We start from the raw sequence: 24,606 nt of genomic DNA on the forward strand, positions 1-24,606 counted from the left end.
CTATTCATAAAATTTAACTTTAATAGTATTGGCTTAAAGAAAATACGGTATGGGATAGATTTTACACCACAATTAATTTATTTTTTTGTTACTTGTTAATGTTTAGAATTTTTTTCAAAATACGTGCTAGTTTAGGAAGCAATCAAGAGGTAAGGGGACTAATGCTGTAGGACACTCGCCATGTGTACTAAGAGAAAGATACGCGAGGACTAATGAGATGTGACATGTCACTTAAGGATAAGGACTAAAACGAACATTGTATATGTATTTAATGCGACATGAGAAAAAGCATCAAATGCGTTACTCTAACAAGTGTATTTAAAGGTTTAAGTCCATTATATCTTGATTTCACGAGCTCTATATATCAATAGACGACGGTATAAATGAGCTGTCAAATCGTAAATAATGGATAAATTAAATTTCACAAAACACTTAAGACAACCCAACATCCATAATAATAAAATAAGCAATTATGTCCTAAAATCATGTTTAGAAAATTGTACAAAGTACAGTGCAAACACAACACGATAATGGTGGTCTTTTTACCACTATTATAAACCTTTGAATACTCTCATAATAAATAAGAATAGAAATCGATCAAAAAAACTCAGTAATAAATACTCATCTTGTTCATATTACAATAATTTAATATCTTATGAACAAGGACAAGTGGCCTCACTACCCCCAAAACTCTTGTCAATATTCATAAATCTATAAAACTCTACAAAGAATTTATTATTTTACATTTTATGAAATCCCAAAATCCTCACAATCTTACATTGTGAATTTATTATTATGCCAAACAAACCTTTACCACTCAACCACAACAAAACAAGAACTCAAATAGACAAACAATGACTTAAATGTTTTTGGTTTTGGGATATGAGTTTCCAACCAAAAATACTAGAGATAAATATAATAACCTAAGGGAAATTTGATTTTCTATACTTAGAAAATCAAAAAATTTGATTTCTAAACCAATAATTTAAACCCTAAAAAAACTATACCTTTTTTTTTCAAAACCCCAAAAATACCCCCAAACTAAAACTATCTCTCTTTCTCTCTCTATCTAGCTTCTGGCCCCAAGAATCCCACACCCCAGTCCGATGGTCGGACCATGGGGTCCGATGGGGTCCGACCAATCGGACCCATCGGACCCCAAGGTCCGACCATCGGACCTCTCTCTTCCCCTCTCTCAAATCGCGGGGAAAAAAAAAAAAAATTAAAAGCGGGTCGGACCTTCGGGTCCGATGGGTCCGATGGTCGGACCCATCGGACCCGAAGGTCCGACCATCGGACCTCTTTCTTCCTCTCTCTCCAAAATCGCAGAAACAAAAAAAAAAAAAATTAAAAAAAAAAAAAATTAAAGGATCTGGCCGGACCTGGGGGTCCGATGGGTCCGATGGTCGGACCCATCGGACCCCCAAGGTCCGACCATCGGACCTCTGTCTTCTTCCCTCTCTCAAATCGCAGGAAAAAAAAAAAAGTTTCAGAGACTGGGGTTGCTCTTTCGGGTTGGGGTTGGGGTCGGAGGGGTTGGGGTCGTGGTCGACGGGGGTGAGGGTGGTTATCGGCGTTGGGGTTGACGTGGGTGGGTGAGGGTGGTTCGGGTGAGGGTGGGCGGTTGGGGTGAGATAGAGGGAGAGAGAGATGATGCAGAGAGAGAATATTGTGAGGGGGGTATTTTTGGGGTTTTGAAAAAAAAGGAATAGTTTTTTTAGGTTTTAAATTTTTGGTTTAGGGAAATTTTTTTTTGATTTTATAAGTATAGAAAATCAAATTTCCCTAACCTAAAGTCAAAATCAATCTCAATAGTGTCCTCCATTAGAAAAGAAAAAAGAAAAACAAAACAAAAGATTGGTTTTCTTATTCCTCCACTACTATTCTCCACCATGGTGTGTCATTTTAAAAACTTCAACTAAATATTTTTTAATTATTTATATATGTGTATATATAATATGAAATGAAAATACAATTTTTTTTCTTTTAAGAATTGGAAGTGGTTTTTTTAATTATTATGATTATTATTCCAAACATGTTTTTAATGTTGTTTTAGGTACTTGTGGAGAAAATTAGTAATATGCATTACATATCATTAAGTGGGAATGGTTGATGAGTCTAAATCATGGAAGCCAAATTGAGTTTTGGTCCCTCCCATCTTCTCTATATATATTTTATATTTGTATATATATATGGGTGCACTCTTAATGGGTATTATCCATGAATGGGTAATATTAGAAAATTTTGAGTTTTTATGATAAATTTTTCTATTTAATTAGAAAAAATTTTCATTTTTACATTAAGTGATATAAAAAGTAGGGCTGCACATTTGGACCCGCACACCCGAAAAACCTGAACACCCGCCCCGACCCGCTGCCAAAAAAACCGACCATCGGAAAACCCGTATAGTCGGGTCGGGTTGAACCCGGAAAAGCCTAAATCGGGTTTCGGGTTCGGGTGTGGATAAGCAGTTTATTTTTGGTCGGGTTGTAACCAGTAACCCGAAATTTTTATTTTTTTTTTAAAAAAATTAATATTAATGATACTTAATTAATCAAGAATAGGATTCACATTCAAAAAAAAAAAAGACTATTCATTACTAAGTCTAAAAACTATTCGTGAGTTTAAGTATTCATTAATGAAGTTGTTGTAAATTTAATATGATTCATTTTTTTAAACAGATTCCAAAAAAACAATTACCAATAGTCAGACTCACCTCACACGACTTCTAACTCTCTCAATTCATACAGTTTCATTTCATATATTAATACTGATATATATATTATTATTATTATTATTATTAATTATAAAAAAAAAAAGGTCCAACTAATGTTAAAAATAAAAAAAATGGTATTTTAAAAATTAAATTTTATTGCAGCCCATAAATTAAACATTCGGGCTTAGCCCAATAGGACCCGAACCCGACCATACCCAACCCGAAAAACCCGACCCGAAACCTGGCGCACCCGTACACCCGAAAATCAGGTTCGGTTGTGTATTTCCAAGACCTGAAGCCCGAAAACCCGAACCTAAAACCCTGAAAAACCCGAAAAGCCGACCCGTGTGCACCCCTAATAAAAAGTTGAATTCGACTTAAATATTTTAAATAAAAATATATTTTTTATATAGTGTAAAAAAGAGGTATTTTTTGATATTTTTTTTTTTAATTAAGTTGTTAAATTAAGCATAGAAATTCAAATTTCTCTTTTATTATTCGATATCGGATCAAGATCTAATGGTTTAATATTTTTAAAATTAATATTTATAGTTAAATTTATTTATTACTAATTAATGGGTAATACCCATTAAGAAGTATTCTATATATAAATATATTATATAATATGTTATATGGGGATTATTTCACTAATGGTACATGGAATGAAATGAAATATTCTCTTTGTACTTGTTCATTGGATTTTTAACTTGGCATATTTAATTACCATTTTGTTAGAAAATAGAGTAATTTGCGGTAAAACCCCTCTAACTATCAATTTACTTGTAAAAAACAGTCCAACTTCATATTTTGGTGGGAAAACCCTCCAAAGTACTGTTCCGTTTACATTTTTAAGGTGTCGTCTGTCCAGTCTCGTTAAGTCTTAATTTTGCCCACGTGGCAATGACAAGTCACTAAAAAATTATCCTATGCGGTCATATTTTACAAAATAAAATAAAAACTTTAAGAGTAATTTGCGGCAAAACCCCCCAACTATCAATTTACTTGCAAAAAACCATTCATAAAACTTTAAGGTTGGATGGTTTTTTGCAAGTAAATTGATAGTTGGGGGAGTTTTGCCGCAAATTACTCTTCAATTTTTTATTTTTATTTTTATTTTGTAAAATATTGTCATGTAGGATAATTTTTTAGTGACCTGTCATTGCCACGTGGGCAAAATTAAGACTTAACGAGGCTAGATAGATAACACCTTAAAAATGTAAACGGAACAGTACTTTGGAGGATTTTCCCACCAAAATATGAGGTTGGATGGTTTTTTACAAATAAATTGATAATTAAAGGGGTTTTGCCGCAAATTACTTTAAAAAATATTATCAACTCATTTTACTTTGTATATTTTTGTGATTATATTAATTAAAAAATGTATAGACATTACGTGTTTAATTTTGTATAAATTCAATGTGCTAACTAGTCACTATAATTTGAAATATTTTAGAAAAAATAAACTCTTAACTACATTAGTAAGGCATCACTTAATAATGATATTGAACACTATGGGTACCTAATATCAAATATCTAAATATTAACACAATTTAATTCACTTTAGTGCTATCCCAGATGGTATTGGATATCATATAGTGCCATATAGGAATAACAATGCTAGAGTTAAATGGTAATAGCTAAGATAACATACAAGTAAAAAATAAATAAAAAATTAAGGCCAAAATCAAAATAGTACAAAGATATATATAAACTAATAAAAATTCAAAATACAATGATGATGAAAATCCGAGCTGAATTGATGATGTATAAACAAAGAGATTCAAGTGCACCACTAAGCATTAAGCATTGAATCTCACTAGGGTTTTGGTCCTAGGAGGAAGGTGTAGTTGTGTTGCACTAGTCTTAGAGGTTGTTAGTAGATGTGTCTAGTACCATCTCGAGATGGTGTCTTACGATTGATTAATAATATTCATTTAAGGTATGGAGCATTGTTATAAGGTATCAGCAGTGTCTAGTACCATCTCTAGGTGGTGCTTTACGATTGATTAATAATATTTTATAAAATTTATGATATTAAACTATATGCGATTCGATATTTAATTATAGTAATAGCGATATGACACGTTAAAGGGTGCTAGGTACCAATACCACTTGTATTTTTTAGTATTTCTCTTTTAATATAATAATTATTACGAAAAATTATTAACTACTTAAGACATTACCTCGCAGTAGTGTTGAACATGACAGTACCTAATAACAATAGAGCTCTCTTAGACAAGAGCATTGTTATTAGATAAAAGTGATATCTAACACTATTCTTAAGGCCGACCCAAATGATTTAGGGGCTTTTGGCGAAAAATTAAAATTAGATTTTTTATTTTTTTAAAACGGTATTACTGAATATTTCATAAGTTCGTTTTTTTTTTTAAAAAATAACATTCATAAATTCTAGAAAAGGCAAAATTTTTAAAATCATGTGTATTAGGATCAAAAATTTTTATTAATTTATTTTTGTAAGTGTATATTTGTTGTTATGAACATTTATTATGTATACATTATAAAAAAATATATCTCTTTATATATATATAAAGAGATAACAAAAACAAGAAAATTTTTAGTATAAGAGATCTTGTATAGTAGTCCAAACTGCCTAATACTTGAGCCAACTATGAATGATATTGTGATTGGTTAATAATTTTTTTAATAATTAATATTAAATTATATAAAGCCCAATACTTAGACCATCTCATTTAATATTTCTCTTTACATAATAAATAATCTAATATATATTGGGTAAATATAATTTTAGAACTTATTTTTATAAAAGTTACTAATTGAACTATCTATTTTGTTAAATGATAAATTAATTTGTGTATTTTCTAAAATAATAAAAAATAATACCCTGAACTGATTTTTTGTCAAAATAAAAATTCATAATAATCTAATCTAGATGTGCTATAACAAGATTGTTTACATTTTTAAGTTTGTTATGTTAAAAACAAATTGTCGAAATTTTACCATTTTATAAAATACAAAGTTTATTTTATCATTTAATAAAACAGAAGATTTGATTCATCGGTAACTTTTGCAAAAACATATACTATTTTGTATTAACCTTCTAAAAGCACTAAGATGAGATAGAAGAGGAGGGTGTGGTGGACAAATTGACGGCCTTATCATAATTGACATTGGCTTTTTGAAGACACACCACAAAAGGGGATTTTGGAGCACCATTCTATGCTTCCCAACATCAATCCAAACCAAAATATAATCACATTTTGTCTCCTTTTCTTTTTTGTTGGTATTTTTCTAAATTATTATAAAAAATATAATAATAATAATAATAAATTGTTATTACCTAACTCATATTATTGAAACTACTACTAATACTAATTAATTTATAATAATAGAGTAGGCAACACCACGCCTTTGCTTTCCTTTTTGCTTGGCACAAGTTATAATAAATGTGTCCCCAAACCCCATTATCAATATCATCAATAATATCATCAATGAATGCAATGAATATCATATATTTATATTAGACAATTGTTAAAATGTACTATCATTATCTAATATCTTTTTTGATGTGATACTACTATTAGTATAATTAAATATTAGATCTCATATAATTTTAAAAAGAGCATTGTTATTGGACACCAGTGGTGCCTAGCACCTTCTAAATGTGTCGACTTGCAATTAGCTAGCGATACTCTATAAAAATTATTATATTAAACTATATGGGACCCGATACTTAATTGCACTAATAGCGATATTAACACGTAGGAGGGTGCTAGGCACCAGTGGTGCCCTTTAGCATTTCTCTTTTAAAAAATAGCTTTTAGATAATATCACTAACTAATCGTGAAACGTCACTTATAAAAAGTGTTGGACACTATTGGTGCCCAATAACAAAGCTCATATATATATGAGCATTGCTATTGGCCACTATTAGTGTCCAACACCTTATATAGGTGGTGTGTTAGCAATATTTCTAAAAACTATTTTTCTTAAGTTATATGAGACCCGATATTTAATTACACTAAGTATGACACCGATAAGAGTGCTAGTCACCAGTGGTGCCTTTTAAATCATTTGATTTTGATCTAATGACAAATAATAAAAGAGAAATTTAAATTTTTATGCATAATTTAGCTACTTAATAAAAAAAACTATCAAAAAATATCTCTTTAATAAAAATAGTCAAGTTCAACTTTTTTAATTTTTTTTTTGTTGAATTTTTTTTCTTAATTTTTTTAGTCCATATAATGTAAAAATGAGAATTTTTTTTAATTAGATGAAAAATTTAAGCATAATAACTCAATTATCTCTAATACTACACATTCATAAATAATACTCATTCAAAATACACCTAATACTATGTACTATCCCCTAAAAAGATTGTGTGCATGTATTTTTTTTGGTTAAGAAAGAGAAATTTTATGTGACATGTCTATCAAAATTGTGTCTAGTTAGTATATAATTTGTCTTTACAGAAAAGGGTTATACCATAACTTTTTTTTTTATTATTATTTTTTCAAAATTCAAACAAAATTTTAGTACACTATGATATTAAGTGAGAGTGCCAAATTTGTTGTTGGAAAAATTAAGAAGGATTCTTTAAAATGTATATATATAAAAAAAAAAAAACCGTAAGAGTTTGATTGTTTATTTAACCTTTTTCTTCTGAGAGATTAAATTACAAAACAAACTTTGAATAAAAATCCTAATAAAAATAGTATTGTTATTAAGTATTTAAGGTGCTCAATACTATATTGATATGATGTATTATGAATGATTAGTGATTTTTTATATTATTTATTAAATTAAAATATGAGAAAAATAAAAAAAAAATTAGGTAAAAATTCAATCTTGAAAAATAAAAATATATTTATAATAATAATAGTTTTGGTTTATTTAAGAGAATTTAATATATTGCAAGGAAAAGTTACAACTTAAGCTAACCAAAGCACTACTACTATTATTATTATTATGTTCTTGAGCATTAATGAAGTTTCATCATTAATGGAAAGTCATTATAGTTTCTTTTATGATGAAAGAAGAAAGAATGATATTGTCAAGTTATATATACAAAAAGCCTCATCTCTTTGAATAAAAATAATTAAAGGGAATGAAAAAAGTGTAGGGTGATTTATTATGTATACAATATCACAACACATGTCTCCATATAGATATATTATCAATTCAATAAGTACTTAGGCATGCACTCTAATAGTGTTTCTTTAAGAACACTAATGGTGCTTAAGTAATTACATTCAAAGTATATAAAATATTATATATGAAAAGTGAAATGTTAAAAAATATTAGTGGTCTCCAATTCTATTTATACTACTAATGGTATAATTAAATATTAAATTTTATGTATTTTAATTGAATAATTATTAAAAAAAAAGTCCATATCTATTCACAAAATACTAACCATTGGTGATATTAATCACCACTAATATCTAATAAAAATGCTATTTATAAAAATCTTAAATGAAAGATTTGGATTTTGACCCTTTATTATTCCTTTGGGGTTTTGACTTTTTCAATTAAAGTCCCACCTTATACTAAAAAACCATCTTTGACTTGTCATAATCTAAACACATTAGAGGAAAAGGTTGATTAAATTAAACTCTTTTAACCATATCACAAAGGACTTGATAGTGATTGTGATGAGCCGCCCTAACAAAAAGATTAAGACCAAAATTAATGATTTTTATATACAAAATTTATCCTTAATAACCCTTTGTCCCCCCCTCCCCACTTAATTGCTAGAAAAGTTTCCAAAGTTCCCACCTTTGGGTTTTTTTTTACAAAAATGCCCCTAATGACTTTGTTTTAAAATAGCCCCTATATTTATTTAGCTTAATTATGAGAGAAGAGGGGTTCAATTATATTGATTTATTATATGTGCAATAAATCTCATTGAAATAATAAGATAATATAAATAATTTGAATAATTAAAAAGATTTGAAAGTGATTTTTGGCTTTGGACATTGATTTGTTACCAATAGCACCAACAAAATGAGAAAAGAAAAGACAAGCTTTACTCTTGGTTTTCAATTAATGTTGCTTCTATTAACTTAATTATATATTTAAAATGATTAATCAAAATTATTAAAATTCAAATATCTTCCAAAGAATTAAAATGACACCCAAAAAGTCTCTCTTCAATTTTATTATAGTAAATATTTATATAAATTAAAATATTTATTATTTAATTTATCTATTAATCATTATTAGAGCATTATTATTAGGTATTAGTAATGTTTAATACTTTTTTATAAGTAACAATTCACGATTAGTTAACGATATTTTCTAAAAATTATTTTTTTTAAGTTATATAAAATTTAATAATTAATTATACCAATAACAGTGTGACACTGATGAGAGTACTAAACTAATAGTATTTTTTAACAATTCTGTCACCATTATTATTATGATAATGTAAAGATTAAATAAAATTTCATATTTTTTTAGGGGTAGTAAAAAGACAAATGAGTTTATCTTTCACTATTGAGAGGTACCAAAATACCATGAACCAAAACCATAGTAATAATAAACAAATAATAAAAAAAAAAATTAAGAAATGTTAATTATGAGCATAGAAAGGATGAGAAAGAAGACACATAATAAAAAGTGGGCTTTCCACAAAATCTTGAGTAGTGGTCACTCAGTGGACTCACCCCACGCCCAAACATTTTATTATTTCTTCTTTTTTTTTAAAAAAAAAAACAAAAAATAATAATAATTAGTTTTTTTAATATTTTATAGGTCTTGTTTTTAGTGGGAATTTTTTTTTGCTTAGATATGGTATCCCCACTTTAGTACCCATAAAAACCAACTTTGCTATTGTGTGATTGGGATTGTGGGAAACACCATTAAACAATTTAAAATAACAAAAATTATATATATTTTTGATGTGTATCTCAACAACTATTGTTATTAGTTATTAGTAGTATCTAACATCTTTTACAAGTGACCCTTCATAACATTTTTTAAAAATTATTTTTTTAAATTAAATAAAATCCATACTTAATTACGTTGTAGTAGTATAACACCGCAGAATGTGGTAGATTTTAACAATTCTCATATTCTAAGATACATGAATAAATGCATTCAATCCAAGTGGCAAAGTAGAGTGAAGTGGGGTCCACCCACGAATGCTGCCCACCACGTGTCAGTGTGGTGTAAGTGTGTAGGACCCACCACTAAGCCACGCCAGCTCTTTGGGCTTTGGGTATTGCATTGCATTTGCATGCGCGTGCTTCTATTAACATAAAAAAAACACTCTCCAAACACTTCATTGGATCTCTCTCTCATCTCATTTATTATCTTATCCACTTTTTTTTTTTAATTAATTAAAAATTGATATATTCAAATTTTTATGTTTTTTTTTTTCAAAAAATAAAAAAATATATCTTATATATAGATTAATTTACAGTATTAAATATTAAGTCATTATAATAAAAAATAAAAATTTAATAACATAAATCAATTTAAGATTGCTGGCAATTTACTTGATACTTAATAGATAAGTACCTACAAAATTTTTAAAATATAACTTAAGTATTATTATCATAAAAAAATAAATTTATATATTTATTTAGAACGGGGAGTTGAACTTATGTATTTATATCACTAATTACTCTATTATATAATGGTATGTGAATTCTATAAGAAAAAATACCATTTTAAATTTTGTGTTTTGTAAAAATTATTGATTGGATTCTCTATTTCATTAAATAACAATTCAAATTTTATGTTTTTCAAAATGGTACTGAATAACCATGAACTTAATTTTCGTAAAATTAAAAGTAATATTTAAAAAAATATTATTATTAGGCCTAATGATGTTCAATATTACTACATGATCATAATTTATGAAATTTTATAATAATTATTAAATTAAAATTTAATTCAATATTTAACTTTACCAATAACATATCACTTTATAATTAGTGTTAAACACCGGTAGTATCCCTTAACATTTTTATAAATATAGTCTAATGATGTTATATATCTTTTGTGGAAGAGAAGTTTTGATTTACGAATTTACTCTCCTAATATAAAAATATGAAAACCTTAAGAGTGTCATATTTGTTTTAGAAAAAATTATTTGTCTATACATAAAAATAAATTAAAGACTTTATTATATTTTTTTTTCTAATTTTCTAAATAACTAATATTAAAAAATACAAAAAGGAAAATATCTAATTATTTTAATTAAATTTAACACATCAATTATTATTTACCTAATTATTTTCGAGTTATACTCAAAAAGGATAAATACCATTTTAGATCTTATGTTTTGCAAAAGTTACCAATTGGACCTTGTGTTCTGTTAAATGACAAAATGGACTTTGTATTTTCTAAAATAGTAAAAATAAGATCTTGAGCTTAATTTTTAACAATTTTTTTTTTTTAATATAATCAACTTGAAAACAATTCCTAATACGAACAGATACAAAAAATGTAAATAATTTTGTCATAACACTTTTAGATCGGATTATAATTAAATTTTATTTTGACAAAAAATCAATTCCGGATCTTATTTGTACCATTTTAGAAAATACAGGGTTTATTTTGTCATTTAACAAAATAGAGGGTCCAATTGATAACTTTTGCAAAACACATGGTCCAAAATGGTATTTACCCACTCAAAAATAACAAAAAGTTAACAAAAATACCTGCTGTTTCCAAAATAAAATATAACATGAAAAAAAACGTTGGTGTTTGGAAATTTTTTAATGGAATTAACCTATATATTATTATTTTTTTAAAAAAATTTACGGTTTGAGTTACTCTGGTAGTTCTTCCGATAGTTTCTATGTGTGTTACCATATGAATTTTGATTGCGATCTAAGTTGCTCTATTGGGTGCTATATGAATTTTTACGTGAAAATCTATAAAAATATATATATAAATTATTTTAAAGTGTAAAAATTGAAAAAATTTAATTTTTATATATATAAATATATAAAATTATAATTGTAGGTACTTTGTTTAAAAATTACAACAAAATAATTAATTAAAGATTTCATAGTGGTTGGTCTTCATGGTATACATTGGTTTAAAGGAATTACAATATTCAAAATTCATGAATAATTAATTCAAGACTAAAATTAATGATGTATTTTAAATTCAATATCACTACAAAAATTACATTTTTAGTGATTGAGATTTAGAAATATGAATTGTACAAGACAAGATAACTTTATTACATATTAAAAAAAAATGATACCGACATAAAATAAATAAATAATCATTCTTGTATGTGCATGATAACATAGTAGTGTGTAATGTTTATCACCATTACTAATAATGCTTACTTTATTATTCATTTTTATCAATTATATTATTTAAATGTCAACTAGATGGCTTTGATATTTTCTCTCATTAAAAGAATTAAGAATTTTAAAAAAATACTTTATCTTGGTTCATAGAATACTAGTAATAGTAATCACTATTGGTTATTCTCCCTAAAAATAAATAAAATAAATAAATAAATCACCATTGGTAATTATACAAAGAATTGTAATTAGAGTGCTTTTTTTTTGGTGTCATGATTAGTGGCATATTCTCCGCATGCTATTTTATAATAATTATTTTTTTTCTTTCATTAAATGTTCAAAAAAAATTACAACAAAGTGTTCCAATTCCAAGGTTAAAAAAGTACTAATTATAAATTAAAATTAGTAATTTTGAATCATTTTGATATATATGCTCTGCATTTGCATATTCATTTAATTGAGACACTAATTATATATTTATCAATTACATAATAAAAATATTTAAATATAAAAAGAGATTTGACTAATTATAAATTATATATATGTTGAAAATTTATTAGTGTTTCAATAGAAAGACCAATGCTAAACTCAGGGCGGCCTTGAGTAAAATTGGACCCTAAAAAATATTTTTTTGGACTTTTTTTTCCTCTAAAAAAATAATTGTACTTTTAAAAACTATTAATTTTTTTTTTTATTTGGCCTCTAATAGAAGTGGGCCCTAAGCGTCTTAGCCTAAGACTTGTAATACCCGGTAAAAATATACATATATTTTAAATTTTATTTGTTATACAATTTGTGTGAGAATAAATATTCATTTATTTCTACTAATAGTGAATAGAGACTATTGCTTAGAATAGTATTGATAGATTTCTAAACATAGTTGAAATTATAGTAAGTGTCAAGGTAAAATTATGGTGTTTTTACGAATTAGGATAATTACTCAATTAAAGCCCAATATGAAAGTCTATTAGAGTTTTATAGATTATTTAGTGGGTTTAATCTATTGTATGAAGTGCATTAAATAACATTATAATGGAATTAATGTCACAAAAATTCGTAGGTTTTGATAAATTCGCAGGATTAAAAACTGTTTTACTAAAATGATCATATCTAGAGTTTTAGAGCTCCGATTGAGGTGATTTCAGTGGCGTTGGAAAGATAATTCAAAGATCTATAAATTTTGTAGAAATAGTTATATCATAATTCGGAATTTTTCTAGTGAAAACTGAGCCTAAAGTTACGTGATAAATGGCTTATTTTTAAAATTTAAAAATTTAGATATTTGTTGATTTAATAATATTTTAGCATTTTATTATATATTATTATTTTTAGTTAACCTAAACCTATCAGAATACGATATCTCATAATCTTTTTATCAAACCCTAAACTATCATAGTTTTATTTTTCCTCTCCAAACCAATTAGTCAAAGCCTCATTCTTCTTCATGTTTGCTCCTCTCAAACCTTCCACAATTCTTCTTATTTTCTACCTTCATTCTTAAAGTTTTGGATTTATAATCAAGGCTTGCGGGCTTGAGACATCGAATAGAAATATGTGAAGAGGTAGTAGTGACGAGATAACAAGTCTTAAGCAGTGGGATTTGAGGATCTTGTCCTCAACAAGAAAATTTATTGAGGTGCTTGGAGTAGCAAGAAGGTGTTCTTAACAACTGAGGTAAAGGTAAAACTATATAGTGAGGGTGGCGAGCTCGAGGCGTGGATTACATGTTAGGGGATTGTCACGATGTTTTGGTTTAAAAATATTTCATTTAAGATTATGATTCAAATAGTTTTTGTAAAGCTTTATATTTTAAGGTTATGAATAAATAAATGTTTTGTTTTAAAAATAATGAGATCTCATGCTTAGTTATTTTTCATTAAAGAAGTCTTTTATTGTCTTTATCTTAAATGGTTTTAAACGGACTAGCTAGTGTGACGTCTCGGGAAATCGGGGCGTTACAATATGGTATCAGAGCAATACGGTCCTAAAGGATGTGGTTGACCCTAACATGTAAAGTTCATTGCCACAAGACGAGCTCGACTCACTGTACTGTAAGTTTTAGTTAATCTGTTCATGTTAGTCTTACATATTTTATGTTGCGTTACATCTTTAGTGTAACTAGAAGTTTTCTTTGTGTTTAGAAGAATATGTCTTAAAATTTTATGGGTAGGATTCGATCTATGAGATATTTTTGGAAAAAAAAAAATTCAAGGTATTGCTATATTACGTAATTTAAGTTTGATTTTTGATAAGTTGTACTTATTTTCATAAATAAGGAGCATAAGAAGAGTGTTTTTCAAAAGGAATTGTGTTATAAGCAGATTGGAATAGAGTATGTTAGGAAAAAAAAAATAATAAAAAATTTAGTTGTTATATTAGTATTTCTAACGAGAGTGTATGTTTCAGGTTTAATAAATTAGACATATATAACTATTGGTACGTTCTTAAGTTTGTTTTTTTTTTTTAAGTGTTAATGGATAGATAATTTTAAGCTCTACTCTTTTATTAGAAATAATTAAGTTGAATTTTGGTTAAGGGTGAAATCTAATCATTAAGGTTATAATAGAAGAATAGATTGTAACAGTCAGTAGCCCCGTGATTCGTAAGGAAATTAGATAGTTTTGTTTGTGTTTATTTGCATAAATTTAAACTCTTTATGTATTGGAATATGGTTTATGCTTTGTTATTATGAATATGTATGTGGTACTGAGAATGTGTGGTATGGACACAATATGAGTTTATGAATTGATATATTGATTAGGGTTGTTTTGACTTGTATATGTTGTATGTTGCATTCATATATTGTGTGTTGTATGCTGCAAGTTGTATGCTAACGTCTCAGGTAAAGTGAGGGACCATGGTGGGGTATGATACGGGGTAAGGCCGTTGAATGTAGAGATACCCTACCCTGTATTTTTCTGAGTTGTGTTTGAAATTATTATGGTGGGGTATGATACGGGATAAGGCCGTTGAATGTAGAGATACCCTACCCTACATTTGTCTGATTCGTGTATGACATTGTTATAGTGGGGTATGATACAGTGATGTTATTGTTGAATATAGAGATACCCTATCCTATAACAATGGTAGGGCTACATAGGCCCAGGTTATTATATGGGCAGATTAGGCCCAAGATATTGTATGGCTAGGCTAGGCCCAGGTTATGTAAGTAATGGCTATGATATGCCAATGTTATGGTAAAGACATGATATGATTGAAATAATTTTTATATGTTATTGCTATGATTGTGCTATGAGTATGATGTTAGGGTTGTGATCCCTACACATATGTAATGGTTTCGTTTAGTACAAATAAATGGTATATGATTAAGCGAGTAAAGAAAAATATATATGAGAATTGGATTAAGCGATTTTCGTTCTCGAGTTATTCTTAGAAAGAGTGATTTTGATAGTAAATTTTATTCATATTTCATTAGTTGGATGGATTAGTAAATGTTTCTTTTATAGTGATATGCATGTAGCTCATTCCTGAGAGTATGTTAACTTGTATGCTTCTAAGCCTATATATTGGCTAGCTCGCATGCGTAAGAAGACCTTTAACGATCTTTAGCTCACATGTAGTTCATGTAATTTATAGAAGACATGTGGTCTGTTTGAATGACATCGGTTTGTGAATGATATATTGGATCGTTATGTGTAGGGCAACATTCTTAATAATTATGCCACGTAACTATAATAACGGAATTGTAGCTTTATGGAGGAAATTAAGTTAAAAAAAAAATTAACATTCAATGAAAGAATGGGAACAATTAAAGAGAAGTTTGCATAAGTTCTTCTACCCTACTCCTTGTTGTTTGTTATTTTTGTATTGTATAATGTGTTCTCAAGTGGCATATAAGGATGTTCATAAGAGAAGAATTTTTTTACAAAATTACGAGCATGTTATGTTAGACTTTTATTTGGGCTTACATTAAATTTTATTGGTTTTATTAAAACTTGGGTTGACTGGATAGTTCTTTGCTGTGTTAGCCCATATTGTTGGTGATCGCTTGTTCATGGGCTTAGCATCTGTGTGTAAAGTCTAGGTGAAGCAGAAGTGTGGGCTTTTCTAGTTGACTGAAGCCTTTGATGAGCAGGCCCAGCCCAACTAGGGTTTTGTAGCTAAGTCCCCTCCCTAACTCTATAAATACATATTGTCTCATCACAATTGTATACCTTTTGATAATCAGATAAATAAACTGCTTCTGATTTAGAGATCTAGGGAGGAAGACTTAGTTGATAGTATTGCACTATCAAATTGGAGTAACTGCTGTGGATCAAACAGAGATAATTGCTATGGATCAATCAGGTACACATACCTAATTATTATATATTACTATTGTGTTCTATGTTATATACAAATAGATCTTGGGTATATAATTAATTTTTATGACATGTGGTATCGAATTGCCTATTGTATATGATTTAGAACCTATAATTAGTATAATTAATTTGTATATGTTAATTATCCATAATTACATATTAATTTCGTTATTATTTTATGTTGAAATTTTTATTTTTCAATCTTAAAAGTTTAGGGGTTTTATTCCTCATTAAATTCTCTTTCTTTTGATATATTACTTGCACAAAATCATTGAGTAAATTAAGAGAATTTTAACTTTAAAGTTTTAGGGTTTATATGATTATAATATGAAATTATAATTTGTGTGTTTTGATTTTATTGTTTTTGATCTAAAATTGATTATAGATATCTCATTATCAATTGTTTATCAATGTTCTTACACAATTTATTTCGTGTTTCAATCGAGAATTGATATCACATCAATTTTTTTTTTAGTTCTTAATTTTCGGATGGATTTTTGCCATGAAATCCAGAGATTTAAACCTTAATACCCGAAATTAGTAGTGTACATGTATTAGAAATTGTAAACCAATCAAAATCCCTCTTTTTCCCGTCCGTTTCGTCACTTTTTTGGCCGGAATTTTGTCCCGACCCGCTCGGGTCTGAACCGGGTCGCACAAAACCCAGTTTTTTCAGCCATGGAGGTTGCTGGAGGTTGAAGACAACCTGCTGGGACAAAGCCCACTCGCGGCTGCCGGAGAGTGAGAGAGAGTGAGGTAGTTTCGTGACTCCGTTTTCGACGATTCTTTTTTCCAGCATTATTAGAATTTGATTTCTGATTTTTTGGTGATTTTTAATTAATTTTTTGACGCTGTTTAATAATTATTATTATTTTAATGATAATTATGCAGTTAAAAAATTATTAAAAATAATTTTTAATGATTTTTCAAAATCCGTAAATCATAGAAAATTTTTTGGGTTTCTTCTCGTTCCATATGACATAGTCACTCTCTTATTTAATTTATCTTGACTATGTAATCTCCACCAATATTCTGTATTTCACATTTTTCCATTATTTATTGTTCTAAAGTTATAAACTTGATTGTTTGATACAAAAATAATGTGTTATGGTGGACACTTTATTTTTTGATTATCAATATAATAAAAGCAATTATATATCTCTTTTGGAAATTTGGTTGAAAATTATTCTTTTTCAATGATTGTTTTATCACCAAATTTCACATGTTGAAGAAAATATTATATCTTTTGGTTGACTATATGTGTAATTACTTGCCCAAAGGTAGTATTTACATATATTAGTTCACATTCCATGAAGTGAGTTAATATTAAATGTATATATTTTAATTATTTGCCCAAAGGTAATAATTTAAATATATAAATTTATTATTATTTTTTGCTTGAATTAATACATATTTTTAAGAAATTTATTTGCCCAAAGGTAATAAAATTCTTAAATGATATGTATTTTTTCTTTGTTGTTAACTTCATGAAGGTAGATCATGTGTGTGTTATATTCTCACCCCAAAGGGGAGTTTATAATGACCAGTTGACTCTACAATATTTTCTAATGCATTGCTCATATTGCTTATTCAAGTTTTAATTTTTTGAATTTTGCGGTCTCCTTTCTGCGAACAACAATAACGTTTTCATCTGAATTCTGAATGCTTCAACTTTAAGACATGGAAACGAGATGTGAAAATTACTTTAGGCATAATAGATTTGGACTTATGCCTTCGAGAAGAAAAATCTGCTGATCTTATTCTAATATCAGAATTGTTGCCCAAAAATTCTTCATGCACATTGGAAAAATTCAAATCATCTTAGTCTCATTGCTATGAAACGTTTAATTCCTGAACATCTTTTGGTGGTTTGCCAAACACCACAAATGCTAATGAAATATTTCAAAGCATTGGAAAAAAAAAACTATTTAACACTGGTGAAAACGCTGAAGCTGGACATCTTATGGATGAAATGACAACCATTAAGTATGATGAATTAAAAGGAGTGCGAGATTTTATTCTGAAATTGGTGAATGTTCAGTCCAAGTTGAAAGATCATAATATTCCTCTTCCTGACTCTTTCATTATTCATCGAGCTCTTCATGCACTTCCTGCCTCTTTCAGTCTTATCAAGACAGCCTACAACACTTATAATAAAACATGGAGTTTTAGTGATCTAATTTCTCAGTGTGTAGCTGAAACAAGCAAGCTAAAAAAATGAAAAGAATGAGTCTTCTCACTTTGTTTCTCAACTCAAGCCCAACAAAGGATAAAGAAAATATGAAGAGAAACAACAACAACCAGAGGCTAAGGGATTTCAAGAAGATAAGTGAGAAGAAGTCAAAGCTTAAAGTGGCACTTATGTTAGCGATGATGTTATCTATGTTGGCATATTTATTCTTGAATTATAGTTTAGTGTTCAGATTGTCTTGAACAGTACTTTCTTGATTCTTACTTTTAAAGTAATTCAGTTTCGCTTCCGCATTTAGTTAAACAATAATTTTCTTTTCGTTTTACCAATTATAGTGTTAACATTATGTTTGACTCCGAATAATTGGAAACTGTTTTTACTCTGATATTCTTTTCAAATTATCATTGACTTCCTTAGCTTCCTTTTTCAATGCTGTGAATATTGTGGGTAAGAAATCTTATATTAAAATAACATCCTTATTATTATGGCACGATATATCGGGTCATATTTTTAAACAAAAATGATCGATTCCTTCTAGCTAAAATTCTTCCTCCTGTTGATGTTTCTGGTTGGAATACTTGTGCTGATTGTACTTGTGAAAAATTGACTAAAATAAGAAAGCAGACTGCTATCTATAGTCACTCTTTATAAGAGATTATCCACACTGACATTAGTGGACCTTATTCCACCACGTTGTGCAGAAAAGGGTATTTATCACTTTTATCAATGATTTTTCTCGTTATGGATTCACCTATTTAATTAAAGAAAAATCGGACGCCCTTGATAAATTCAAAATTTTTCGAAATGAGGTTGAGAAACAATTAGGAAGAGTCATCAAAGTTGTTCATTCTGATTGTGGAGGAGAATATTATGGTCGTTATACAGAATCTGGACAACACATGTGGCCTTTTGCAGAGTACTTACAAGAAAATGGTATAGTTGTTGAATACACTATGCCTGGTTCACCTGAGCAAAATGGCGTTGCTGAAAGGAGAAATCGCACTCTCATGGATATGGTGAGAAGCATGATGAGTAGAACAAATCTTCCAGAGTTTTTATGGGGTGAAGCACTTATGACTGCAACTTATATTTTAAATCATGTTCCCAGTAAATCTGTTCATAAGACCCCTTTTGAGTTGTGGACTGGGCGGAAGCCTAGTCTGAATCATCTTCGTGTATGGGGTTGTCCAACTGAAGTACAGATTTATGATCCTAATTTGAAAAAGTTAGATCCGAGAAGAAATCACTGTTATTTCATTGGTTATCCAATGCGCTCAAAAGGATATCGCTTTTACTGTCCTACTCATGGCACGTGAATTGTTGAATCTCAGACTGCTAAATTTCTGGAATTTGATGTTGCTGAAAATATTCCTTCAACATCTCTTGAAACGGGGAGTCATCTAAAGGAATTTTTATTCCTATATCTTTTTCAATAGATGATAATAATAGCAGTCTTATTCTTACTCTAGTTGATAACGCTCCCATTGCTGATGAATATATTGCTCCTACTATTTAAGATGACGAGGGTCCTACTATTGATGAGGAACCTATTATTGAAGAAGGTTTTGTCGTTAATGAAGATCCTGTTATTGAAGAAATTCCAATTGTGGAATATGTCATTCAAAATGGTGGTCAACAAATAGAGGTTATTCCAGAAGTACCTCCTATATGGAGATCTCAAAGACAAAAGATGTCAATAAGGTGTGATGATAATATTATTTACCTTGGAGAAGGTGAATGTAATCTTGGTCATTTTGTGAAACCTCTTACTTATAGTGAAGCACCTAATTGTCCACATTCTTCAAAATGGATAGAAAGCTATGGATGATGAGATTAAGTCTTCATGGACAAAAATAATGTATGTGTGGAAGTTAGTTCTAATACTTGATGGTTTTTAAACCAATAGGTTGTAAGTGGATTTTAAAGGCTAAAAGGGATAAAAAGGGACAGATTGAAAGGTTTAAAGCGTGTTTAGTGGCTAAAGGCTTTACTCAAAGAGAAGGTATTGATTAAACTCAAAATTTTCTCACCTGTTTCCACTAAAGATTCATTCAGAATAATTATGGATTTAGTTGTGCACTCTAATTCAGAGTTGCATCAAATGATTGTTAAAACTGTTGTTCTGAATGGATAATTGAGTGAGCAAGTCTATATGTCTCAACCTGAAGGCTTCGAGGAAAATGGAAATGACAATTTGGTTTGCAAATTGAAATGATTCATTTATAGTCTCAAACAGGCATCTCGCCAGTGGTACTTGAAGTTTGACAAGGTTGTGACACTGTTGGGTTTCATCGAGAACAAGTTTGATTAGTGTATTTATATGAAGATCAGTGGGAGTCATCATATTTTTCTTGTTCTTTATGTAGACGACATTTTACTTGCCAGCAGTGATTTGTCATTACTAAATGAGACCAAAAATTTTCTGTCTTCCAATTTTGATATGAAAGATCTTGGAGAGGCATCTTTAGTTTTGGAGATTGAGATTTATCATGATAAGAATCGAAAAGTTCTTGGCTTACCTCAAGAAGCTTACGTTACTCGTGTGCTCAAAAGGTTCAACATGGATTTGTGTAAAGCTGGTTTCGTTCCTATTCTGAAAGGGACAAATTTACTAAGCAACATTGTCCTAAGAACGACTTAAAAAGAGAAGCAATGAAGAATATCCCATATGCAAGTGCAGTAGGGAGTTTGATGTATGCTTAGGTTTGCACTAGACCTGATATTGCTTTCATAGTCGATGTTCTTAGGAGATATTTATCTGATCCTGGCCATGATCATTGGTTTGTAGCCAATAAAGTTTTGAGATATTTGCATAGAACAAAGAGTTTTATGCTTGTGTATAAGCATGTCAACAATCTTTAAGTTGTTGGTTATTCAGATTCAGATTTTGGTGGTTATGTAGATGATTTAAAGTCAACTTCTGGCTATATTTTCACTTTTGTTGGTGCTGCTATTTCTTGAAAAAGTGTTAAATAGACTTTAATCGTATCATCTACTATGTATGTTAAATTTGTTGCATGTTATGGGGCATCTTTGCAAGCTTTATGGTTAAAGAATTTGATTTTAGAGATACGATTAGTTGATCCTATTTCCTCTCCTATACTAATCTATTGTGATAATAGTATTGTTGTTTTCTTTTCAAAGAATAATGAGATTAGTAGTGCTTCTAAATATAAGGAAATAAAGTATCTCACTATTAAAGACTTGGTTAAGAAAGGAGACATTGTGATAGGATATTGAAAGACCAAGTTGCTATTTGTAGATCCTCTAACCAAAGGATTAAGTGTCATATTGTTTGATAAATATGTTTTTAATATGAGCATTTTATAATCTTTTGTTCCTTTGGGTTAGTGGGAGTTTCTTGCTTTATCTTTTGAGATTACATTTATATGTAATTTACTTGTTGATGTTATGAACTACTTTGTGGGCCAATACTTTTTTGATTATTGGATGTTTATGCTTTCAGTTAGGCTTTGTTATATTCTCGAGAATAATTGAATTGAAAGCATGTAGTTCATATCTTGTTGTGATCATTGTATTTTAAGTATATTTACTAAAAGACAATGATATTTTTGTTGGCTTAATGTTTTAAGCAAGTTTAGTGACACTTACTTATTTATTAAGTAGTGTATGTTTAATTTCACTGGCTTATTTATTAAGCATCACGGTATCAGTGAAATTGAGGACTGATAAGGATATTATGTTATTTTAAATTGATCACATGTTGAACATAATTCCTTACCACACTACTAGACTTATTGACCATGTCGATTTAATACTTTGGTATTTGTGATTATGAATGTCTTTTGTTGATTTAAAAACAATATGACTGTCATAGTTCATTATCAAAGGTTAAATTGGACCGGTATGTTGAGATGCTATCAGAGAACTATCATTTTTTAAAGTGGCCACAAATGTTTTTCTGTTGTTCAACCCATGAGTCGTTTTCAAACAAAATTATTTTGATATATAATATATATGTATTAAAATCAATGTAGCCCAAGTGGGAGAATGTTAGACTTTTATTTGGGCTTACATTAAAATTTTATTGGTTTTATTAAAACTTGGGTTGACTGGATAGTTCTTTGCTGTGTTAGCCCATATTGTTGGTGATCACTTGTTCATGGGCTTAGCATCTGTGTGTAAAGTCTAGGTGAAGCAGAAGTGTGGGCTTTTCTAGTTGACTGAAGCCTTTGATGAGCAGGCCCAGCCCAACTAGGGTTTTGTAGCTAAGTCCCCTCCCTAACTCTATAAATACATATTGTCTCATCACAATTGTATACCTTTTGATAATCAGATAAATAAACTGCTTCTGATTTAGAGATCTAGGGAGGAAGACTTAGTTGATAGTATTGCACTATCAAATTGGAGTAACTGCTGTGGATCAAACAGAGATAATTGCTATGGATCAATCAGGTACACATACCTAATTATTATATATTACTATTGTGTTCTATGTTATATACAAATAGATCTTGGGTATATTATTAATTTTCTAACATGTTATTGCAAAACTTATGTATTTAAAGCACGTATATGTAAGTTATTGAGATGGAGTATGTTTTGTTATTTAAGTAATGTATAAAGGAATAACAATACTTAAATTAGACTGTATATGTTATATGTGTTGTAGTTTGACCAATAAGATAAAAGTTAAGTACATATTTGTTGGGTCCATAAGGTAGATAAGGAGGTCATGTAGTAAGTGGTGACAAACATGACGTCCCTCGTGTATTTGGTAGTTAAATTTCGAGGACGAAATTTCTTTAAGGAGGGTAGAATGTAATACCCGGTAAAAATATACATATATTTTAAATTTTATTTGTTATACAATTTGCGTGAGAATAAATATTCATTTATTTCTACTAATAGTGAATAGAGACTATTGCTTAGAATAGTATTGATAGATTTCTAAACATAGTTGAAATTATAGTAAGTGTCAAGGTAAAATTATGGTGTTTTTACGAATTAGGATAATTACTCAATTAAAGCCCAATATGAAAGTCTATTAGAGTTTTATAGATTATTTAGTGGGTTTAATCTATTGTATGAAGTGCATTAAATAACATTATAATGGAATTAATGTCACAAAAATTCGTAGGTTTTGATAAATTCGCAGGATTAAAAACTGTTTTACTAAAATGATCATATCTAGAGTTTTAGAGCTCCGATTGAGGTGATTTCAGTGGCGTTGGAAAGATAATTCAAAGATCTATAAATTTTGTAGAAATAGTTATATCATAATTCGGAATTTTTCTAGTGAAAACTGAGCCTAAAGTTACGTGATAAATGGCTTATTTTTAAAATTTAAAAATTTAGATATTTGTTGATTTAATAATATTTTAGCATTTTATTATATATTATTATTTTTAGTTAACCTAAACCTATCAGAATACGATATCTCATAATCTTTTTATCAAACCCTAAACTATCATAGTTTTATTTTTCCTCTCCAAACCAATTAGTCAAAGCCTCATTCTTCTTCATGTTTGCTCCTCTCAAACCTTCCACAATTCTTCTTATTTTCTACCTTCATTCTTAAAGTTTTGGATTTATAATCAAGGCTTGCGGGCTTGAGACATCGAATAGAAATATGTGAAGAGGTAGTAGTGACGAGATAACAAGTCTTAAGCAGTGGGATTTGAGGATCTTGTCCTCAACAAGAAAATTTATTGAGGTGCTTGGAGTAGCAAGAAGGTGTTCTTAACAACTGAGGTAAAGGTAAAACTATATAGTGAGGGTGGCGAGCTCGAGGCGTGGATTACATGTTAGGGGATTGTCACGATGTTTTGGTTTAAAAATATTTCATTTAAGATTATGATTCAAATAGTTTTTGTAAAGCTTTATATTTTAAGGTTATGAATAAATAAATGTTTTGTTTTAAAAATAATGAGATCTCATGCTTAGTTATTTTTCATTAAAGAAGTCTTTTATTGTCTTTATCTTAAATGGTTTTAAACGGACTAGCTAGTGTGATGTCTCGGGAAATCGGGGCGTTACAAGACTGGCCCTGGCCAAAATATAACTCAAAGACAAGAAATACAAGAATAATAATATTAATAAAATAATATTACATCTCTTAACAAAATATACACATAAATATAAAAATGAAGATGAAGG

The 24,606-nt window shown here is 28.9% G+C and overlaps 1 long non-coding RNA gene across 1 annotated transcript; it reads left to right on the top strand.

Moving 5' to 3' along the window:
* Positions 1 to 20,516: 20,516 nt before the first annotated feature.
* On the top strand, positions 20,517 to 24,401 carry LOC133032630 (uncharacterized). Its single transcript, XR_009685222.1, has 2 exons — positions 20,517 to 22,902; positions 24,090 to 24,401. It is a non-coding gene; the product is annotated as an uncharacterized LOC133032630 (long non-coding RNA).
* Positions 24,402 to 24,606: the final 205 nt, after the last annotated feature.

The sequence above is a fragment of the Cannabis sativa genome, chromosome X (assembly GCF_029168945.1).
Source record: "Cannabis sativa cultivar Pink pepper isolate KNU-18-1 chromosome X, ASM2916894v1, whole genome shotgun sequence".
NCBI lineage: Eukaryota > Viridiplantae > Streptophyta > Magnoliopsida > Rosales > Cannabaceae > Cannabis > Cannabis sativa.